Here is an 8598-nt window from a genome sequence, read left to right as displayed (position 1 = left end):
TAATATGTATAAGTCTCATGAAACATTTGGGACATACTAACACTAAAAGTTGGGCTTCCCTGGTGGCTCAGTGGTAAAGAATCCACCTGCCAATAATGCAGGAGACATGGGTTCCATTCCTGGGTTGGGAAGATCCCCTGGAGGAGGGGGAGAAGTGGCAACCCACTCCAGTATTCTTGCCTGAAAAATCCCATGGGCAGAGGAACCTGGAGGACTACAGGGGTTGCAAAGAGTCAGACAGGACTTAGCAACTGAACAACAACACCACTAAAAGTTGTTGCTGATTAACACTAAGATTTGACTGGACCTCGTGTATTTTATCCACTTTATGAGAAAGGAATGTGGTCTATAAGGGATTAGTTTTGTATTTTCATGGGGGGAATGCAAGGGAGTATATTCGAGAAAGAGAGATAATTCAGGAAAGATTGTCTAGAAAAGATACCAACTGAGTTGAATTGCCAAAGATGCAAGCCAAAATGTGAGGGAATGCAGTTCCCACAGAGACATCTCAGGGGAAAAGACAGGGGAGGTTCAGGACAGGCTGGAATCTGGTTTCGCCAGTGTGAGAAACCCAGCTAGATGGTTGAGTAGGGTTGGGTGACTCCACATGAGTCAACGTCCCACTCTTCTGAGCACTCCCACCCCTTTCATCTCGGCCAAAGATTGTGAGGAGACACAGTGGAGCCCAGGCGAAAGTTCCAGCCTTACCCAGATGAGCAGGGTTGGGCATTAGTCTCTCTTTCTAAAGAATGAAGAAGAAACACCAGGAGCATTTTGCAAGGGTCATGAATTGCTCAACCATTTGCATTTTTTTCAAACACTGGTGTCAAAACAGCATTTCTAGCGAGGAAGAAGTGAACACTAATAATGACTTATCAAAACAAGAAGAATGACGTGGGAAATACTAACAATACTGACAACTTCAATGGCATTTGTAATGTTAGGTTTTTCCAACCTAACAAATGTTTTTTTATTAAACATTTATTTATAATAGCATTATATAGTAAATACAGTAATATGCTATATGGCAAATATATAATGAAACAGGCAAAAATAGTTTATTTATGATGTTGGAAAGAGGTGGAAATACAATACTTCTATAATCTTTGGGAATTTTGCTTTTGGCCCTACCCTGAGGTATGCAGAATTTCCCTGACCAGGGATTGAACTCATGCCCCCTGCATTGGAAGTATAGAGTCTTAACCACTGGACCACCAAGGAAGTCTTATTTTTATAATCTTATTGAGTACTTATTATGCTCCAGGTAACAACATATGTAATTTCCCTTAATCTTGACAATAATACTATAATACTATTGTATATATAAGTTCATGGGCTTCTCAGCTGGCTCAGTGGTAAAGAATCCACCTGCTGATGCAGGAGATCTAAGAGGCATGGGTTCAATCCCTGGGTCAGGAAGATCCCCTGGAGGAGGAAAATCCCATGGATAGAGTAGCCCAGTGGGCCATAGTCCACAGGGTCTCTGTGGTCAAGAGTTGGACATGGTTGAATGACTGAGCATGCACACGTGCCTGTATAAGTACATAGAATACTGTAACAAGTTGTCATGCAAATCTTGGTAAGGTTCATAAGGTTTATTTGCTTATCCATGATCATTCAACTAGCAATTAATTATTTTGGAATTCAATCTGATTTGAATCCAGCATCTAAATTGTTTCCATTATATCACACTTAGAGTGTTAATCACTGTCATGTCCAGCTCTTTGCATGGAGTTGTAGCCCACCAGGCTCCTCTGTCCATGGAATTTTCTCCATGCATGACTACCGGAGTGGGTAGCCATTCTCTTCTCCAGGAAATGTTCCCCATCCAGGAATCAAACCCAGGCCTCCCACATTTCAGGCAGATTCTTTACTGTCTGAGTCACCAAGGAAGTGCTCTATCACACTTATAGATTCATATATAAACAACTACTGAACCCTTATGGCACAGTCAGTGTGGGAACAGAAAGGAGAGAGCATCTAATTCTGTCTTGTAGACATCAAGGATCATTTTGCAGGGGGAGTGATGTTTGAGCAGTAATGGACAAAATTATTTCACCTTCTAATGAGATTAATGACAGGAAATGTATGAAGAATACTCACAAGTAAAAGAAGCATTAATAATTTTAAAAACAGATATAGAAGTTCATTCTAAACACCTCTCATGCTTCTGTAATCTTCTATTAAGTGTGTCACATTGATGACACACAGTTAAATTCTCATACTTGTTCCCTTTTTCTATGAAACACCCACTAATGTCATTAGTCATAGTCATTAAATGGTCATTATTTATAATCTTCAGCTACTTTTATGATTATAGTTTGGTACCAATTTTGTTAGAAACACTATACTTTCACATGGAAATGTTTTAAGTGTCTTTACAATTAACCTACATGAATAGTTATATAGTTGAGTTGATTAAATTCCTCCCACATAATTATTTCAATTATATAAAATTTTACTTACATAACTGGAATGATATTATAGTTGTAAAATATTCAATTCTGTAGTTATGTAGGATTGAAATAAGTAAAAAAAAAAGATCTGGTATTTTAGCAACCTATTCCCTAGAGAACGTCTGAATAGTCCTATTCTTATATTAAAAAAAAAATACAACTGTAGTAATAAAACTTGAAAACAAAATGCTTTTCAATTTTTTTATCTCAAGACATTAATTAAACTTTCATTTAAAATATCAGAGTGTTAGTCTTGAATATACTCTTGTGAGATGGGCTAATATTGCTGTTTCAATTTAAATCTGGCTTCCACATCCTCTCTTCAGGAAGTCCTTTCAACAAAGCTTAACTCATTTTGGTTAAACTTTTTGTCTGTTGCCTTAGAAGCTTTGCAAATTTTTTTTCTGGGTGTAGAAGAAGCTATTCAAAAATGCCCAGAGCACTGCTCTTTACTTAGTGAGCTTACACAGCCATATTTGACAGACAGATTTTCTAATAATAACTGTTCAGAAACCATAAGAAGAAGATAATTTTGGCCTTGGCTAGAAAATTTGCAAGGAAGGTAACTTGTTTGGATGTGTCCTCAGGGAGTCATATAAATTTGAAGTTTATACTTATTAAAGGATAAATTTTCAATGATGATAAAATTATGACTTTCATAAAATATAAAATGAACATGTATCAAATATTTTAACTCAGGAATTAACAAGAGACCAATAGATTCTTCAACCAGTTCAAAAGCGAAGTACACATTTATAGTTGGATAAAAAATGTGAAATGAATTTATAAATAGATGCAAAACTGGTAAAACTGGTTAATATTCACAGGAGTGCAGTTTGCATTTTTATGGACAGGAATTACTTGCATTACAGTCACTTTTCTCTAAGTTAACTTCTATATCTACAAAGATCTGAAATAGCCCAGTTAGTGGAAAGCAAAGGCGTAGATAACCCAGATGGAAGAGCTGGACAGGACACTTAGTAAATTTAAAAATCTTTAACTTTTTTTTTTCTCATGTATTTTTTTATTTAAAAGGTGTTTTTGGTGCATCTGACATCTTTGTATTTATAAATAATTCAAGATTCAGAAATAGCTAGTGAATAAAGTTAATTAATCGGGGTTAAAGATTCACATAGGACTTCTCAGGTGGCTCAGAGGGGAGAGAATCTGCCTGCAATGTGGGAGACCTGGGTTCGATCCCTGGGTTGGGAAGATCCCCTGGAAGAGGGCATGGCTACCTGCTCCAGTATCCTTGCCTGGAGAATCCCCATGGACAGTGGAGCCTGGCAGGCTACAGTCCATGCAATCACAAAGAGTCACACAGGACTGAGGCAGCAGCAACGAAGATTCACACACAGAATTTGGCACTGAAATTCATTTCGGATAATAACGTGAAAATAAGCATTCTTTTGAGGGTCTGGTATCAACTAATTATACTTTTAAATGCAAACTGAAATGTCATTCTATTTTCTGTACATGGTTCATGAGTTTCAACATAAACATGATGAATGATCTGGATCAGTTATCTGGCTACCGCAGGCTCCCTGCCACGCACAAATCCACCTCTATAATAGTAACCAGTGAATAAGGACAATAAAAGTGAAAACTATGACAGCCAAGTCTTACTGATAACATGTGCCAGGTACTGTGCTTTATCTCTAATTTTTCTTAATCTGTTTTACCTATAACTGTAAAATTTTAATTTTTATAGGTGGGTATAATTATACTTGTTTTATGGAATAGCAATTCATGCCTTCCTTACTCTTTCTTTTCAGTAAAGAAGAAAAAAATTTCAGCAAACACGTTTCGTCGAATGATTTGCATTATTTTATTTCAAAGGCAGTATGGCTCAGCAAACCAACCAAGAGTTCTTTTCTGGCTCTGGCTTCAACAACTTGGCTTCTTTCTCCTCAGTTTTAAGCGATGGATAGCACTGTATAATTGCTGATGTTTAATCTCTGTGCAGTGCTTTGAGAAATCTCTCAAGGTATAAAAACCTTAATTATTCCTCTTTTTATGAGTGGAGAGTCCTAGAAAGGACTTGAATGCTTTACCTTAACATACAGATTTCAGGTCTGGAACTGCGGACTTTGAATCATCTGGAGAGAAAACATTTGAATGAGTAATGCAATGAAATTACAAAGCAAACATTGTTTGGGGAACTGAGATACTATCTAGACTGCCCACATTGGAAAGGTAATTTGTGTTCACACTTCTCTTCTTCGCATTCCTTCCTCTTCTTTTTTCTTCTTTGTCTCTTTTCTCTTTACTGGCTTTGCATGACTCAAGAGTCACTTAGTACCTGACTACACACACAAAAAGAAATATGCTGAATTTGCCTTTCTCTTTTGCATACACTGAGGAATTAATTTTAGTATATGCCACCTTTATTTTACAGGTGACTTGTGTTGCCTTAAACTCTATCTAGCCCTTCATTTCAATTTCCCTGCTTTGCATTGTGGTACAAGGAGAGCAAAAAGGTGTCATTATAGCAAGGGCTTCCCTGGTGGCTCAGATGGTGTAGAATCTACCTGCAACGTGGGAGACCTGGGTTCGATTTTCTTGGGTTGGGAGGATCCCCTGGAGGAGGGCATGGCAACCCATTCCAGTATTCTTGCCTGGAGAAGTCCCACAAAAAGTCGGACACAGCTGAGCAACTAGCACACATAGGAAGAGCACCCTCTAAATAAAGACGACTTCCCCCAGGCCTGACTGGACTTTCTCCACCCCATCGATGGAAAGGGTTAGAATGAGGAAGTAGCATGAGTCATTACTATTGACACACCCTCAGGAAAACCCCTGTTCAACCTTCCCCCTGTTGCTCTTTCTGACCAAGGTCCTGGATTACAGTTTTCAGGACGCATATTCAGGAGTTTTGTGTAAAAATGCAACATCAGTTTGCTTATAAACAGAAAGAAGGACAGACATTAAAAAAACCAAAAAACAAAAAGCAACTTTGGTCGAAGAACAGAAGAATGGATTTGATTTAAACATTTATTAAACGGATTATTTGCAAGCGGACGTGTAGTTTCCCTCTAAGGTTGTTAGGAGGACTCCTGGATTAGCTCACCCATGCACATCCTATGGCCAAGTGGCTGAAGTATGTGCAGTATTGTTTTAGTGGGGAAGACACATTCACCTCTCCAGTTTGTTTAACAGGGACATATTTAGCAAAATAAGAAGGAAACCTATGAAATAGGATAGAATATGTGGAAACCGTATATCTGATAAGGGGTTAATATCCAAAATATGTAAGAAACTCATACAACTCAATAGCAAAAAAAAGAAAAATTCTGATTAAAAAAATGGGCAAAGGAACCGAAGAGATATTTTTCCAAAGAAGATATACAAATGGCCATCATGTACATGAAAAGATGCTCAACATCATGAATCATCAAGGAACTACAACTCAAAACCACCATGGTATCACTTCACACATGTTAGAATGGCTGATATCAAAAGACGTGACCTAACAGGTGTTAGGAAGGATGTGGAGAAAAGGGAACCCCTGTGCACTGTTTGGGGGAGTGTAAAATGGTGCAGTTACTATGGAAAACAGTATGGCGGTTCCTCAAAATTAAAAATAGAACCATCATATGACCCATCTATCCCACTTCTCGTAATATAGTCAAAGGACATGAAATCAGAATCTTGAAGACATATCTACACTCCCATGGTCACTGTAACATTATTCACAACAGCCAAGGTAAGGAAACAAGTGTTTGTCTACACGTGAATGGACAAAGAAGCCGTAAATACTATATATTTCCTTTGTATATAGTATTCTTTAGCCAGAGTAGGCAGGAAATTTTGCCATTTGTGACAACATGGATGGACCTTGAAATACTGTATTATCTCATTTATATGTGGAATCTAAAAAAAAAAAAAATCAAACTCGTGGAAACAGGGAATGGTGGTTATCAGGGGTAGTGGGTAGAGAAAATGAGAAGTTATTGGTCAAAGAGTATACACTTTCAGTTGTGAGAAGAATAAGTTCTGGGGAATCTAACATACGGCATGGTGATTACAGTTAACAGTATCATATTATATAAGGGCTCTCCTTGTGGCCCAGCAGTAAGAAATCCAACTTCTATACAGGAGCCACAGGTTCAATTCTTGGGTCAGGAAGATCTCTTAGAGGAGGAAATGGCAGCCCATTCCAATATTCTTAACTGAAAACTCCCATGGACAGAGGAGCCTGGTGGGCTTCAGTTCACTGGGTCGCAAAGAGTCAGACACGACTTAGCGACTAAACAACAACAACAAATTATATGCTTGTAAGTTGTTAAGAGAGTACATCTTAAATGTTCTCATCATAAAAAAGAAATGGTGATAATGTGAGGTAATGGAGTTGTTAACTGACCCTGCTGTGGTGATCTTTTTACAATACAGAAGTGGTGTCAAATCAAGACATTGTACACCTTGAATTTTAACAATCCTGTATGTTAATTATATATCAATAAAGTTGAAAGAAATGAGTATACAATTCAGTAATTTTCAGTAAATACACAAAGCTGTGCAACTATCACCACTATTTAATTTCAGAATGTTTTATTACTCCCCCCGAAAACACTGTAGTCATTAACAATCATTCCTCCTTTTTCAACCCCTAGCAACCATTAATCTGCTTTCTGTTACTATGGATTTGCCTACTGTGGACTTTTTATATAAATGTAGTCATACAATCTGTAGCCTTTTGAATTTGTTTTTCACTTAAAAAAATAAGTTTTAAGTTTTGTCCATGTTGCTGCATGTGTCAGTACTTCATACTAAATAATAATCCATTATATAGATTTACCAAATTTTATCTATTCAGTAGCTGATGGACATTTGAGTTGTTTTCACTTTTTAGCTATTACGAAAATGTGGATATTAATTTATAAATCTGAGGGGAGCATATGTTTTCAATTCTCTTGGGTAGGAGTAGAAATTGATGTATACCTAGGAATTTCTGGGTCAATTTTATGCTTAACTCTGAGGAACTATTTTCCAATGTGACTGTATCAGTTTGCATTCCTTCCAGCAATGCCTGGGGGTTTCAACTTTTTTCACATCCTTCCCAATAGTTCTTTAAAAAAAAACCCAATTGTACGTATTTAATATAGTCATCACAAGGGCTTAACCTGACACTTAATTTAAAAAACATAAATAAAATGAAAATGATACTGCAGAGAAAAATACAGAGTCCTGTACAGAAATCGAGGAAAGGGCAGACCACCTAAGGAAAAACAATAAAAAGAAAACACAAGGACAACTGGACATCCCAGGTCAGGACTCTTGGCTGGAGACGTGCTTTGAGTGGTTTTTTTGCAGGCTTTTAAGGGCTGTGGGTGTTTTTCCCAAGCTCAGCAGCGTATGTGTTCAAAGGGCTATGATGTTGGGTTCTGAGCAGACTCTGGACGGGAGAGCAGAGTGGCTCTGATGTTGCACAGGGCGGATCACTTGCCTTTCTGGATGTCCAGGCAGATGTTGCCCTTGGTGTCCCCGCTGGGGTGGCAGCAGGGTGTGAGGAACTTCACCATGAGAGTTTTGTAAGGGTAGCCACTGGGGAACTCCAGGGACAGCTTATACCTCAGGTCTTCATATACCTCAGTGCCAGCTGTTCCATGAACGGTCTCTACCCGTTTGAAAAGGTTGTCCAATTCAAGTAAAGCAGAGATTCATTTATTGTCAGATATTATGAAGGTCATCAGCTACTGGAAAATTCTTAAAGAGATGAGTACCAGATCAGCTTACCTGTCTCCTGAGAAACCTGTATGTGGACATGGAGAAATGGACTGGTTCAAATTGGGAAAGGAGTATGACAAGGCTGTATCTTGTCACTTTGTCAGTTAACTTCTTTGCAGAGTCAGTTCAGTTCAGTCACTCAGTCATGTCCGACTCTTTGTGACCCTATGAATTGCAGCACGCCAGGCCTCCCTGTCCATCACCAACTCCCGGAGTTCACTCAGACTCAAGTCCATCGAGTCAGTGATGCCATCCAGCCAACTCATCCTCTGTCATCCCCTTCTCCTCCTGCCCCCAGTCCCTCCCAGCATCAGAGTCTTTTCCAATGAGTCAACTCTTTGCATGAGGTGGCCAAAGTACTGGAGCTTCAGCTTTAGCATCATTCCTTCCAAAGAACATCCAGGACTGATCTCCT

General features: G+C 38.5%; 1 pseudogene; it reads right to left on the bottom strand.

Annotated features, from left to right (window-relative positions):
- Positions 1 to 7724: 7724 nt before the first annotated feature.
- LOC104991976 lies at positions 7725 to 8146 on the bottom strand (annotated as a pseudogene).
- Positions 8147 to 8598: the final 452 nt, after the last annotated feature.

Source organism: Bison bison, unplaced genomic scaffold, assembly GCF_000754665.1.
Source record: "Bison bison bison isolate TAMUID 2011002044 unplaced genomic scaffold, Bison_UMD1.0 scf7180017864204, whole genome shotgun sequence".
In the NCBI taxonomy this organism is placed as follows: Eukaryota; Metazoa; Chordata; class Mammalia; order Artiodactyla; family Bovidae; genus Bison; species Bison bison.
Note: the sequence above shows the minus strand (reverse complement) of the source record. Positions and strands in the feature narration are given on the sequence as shown.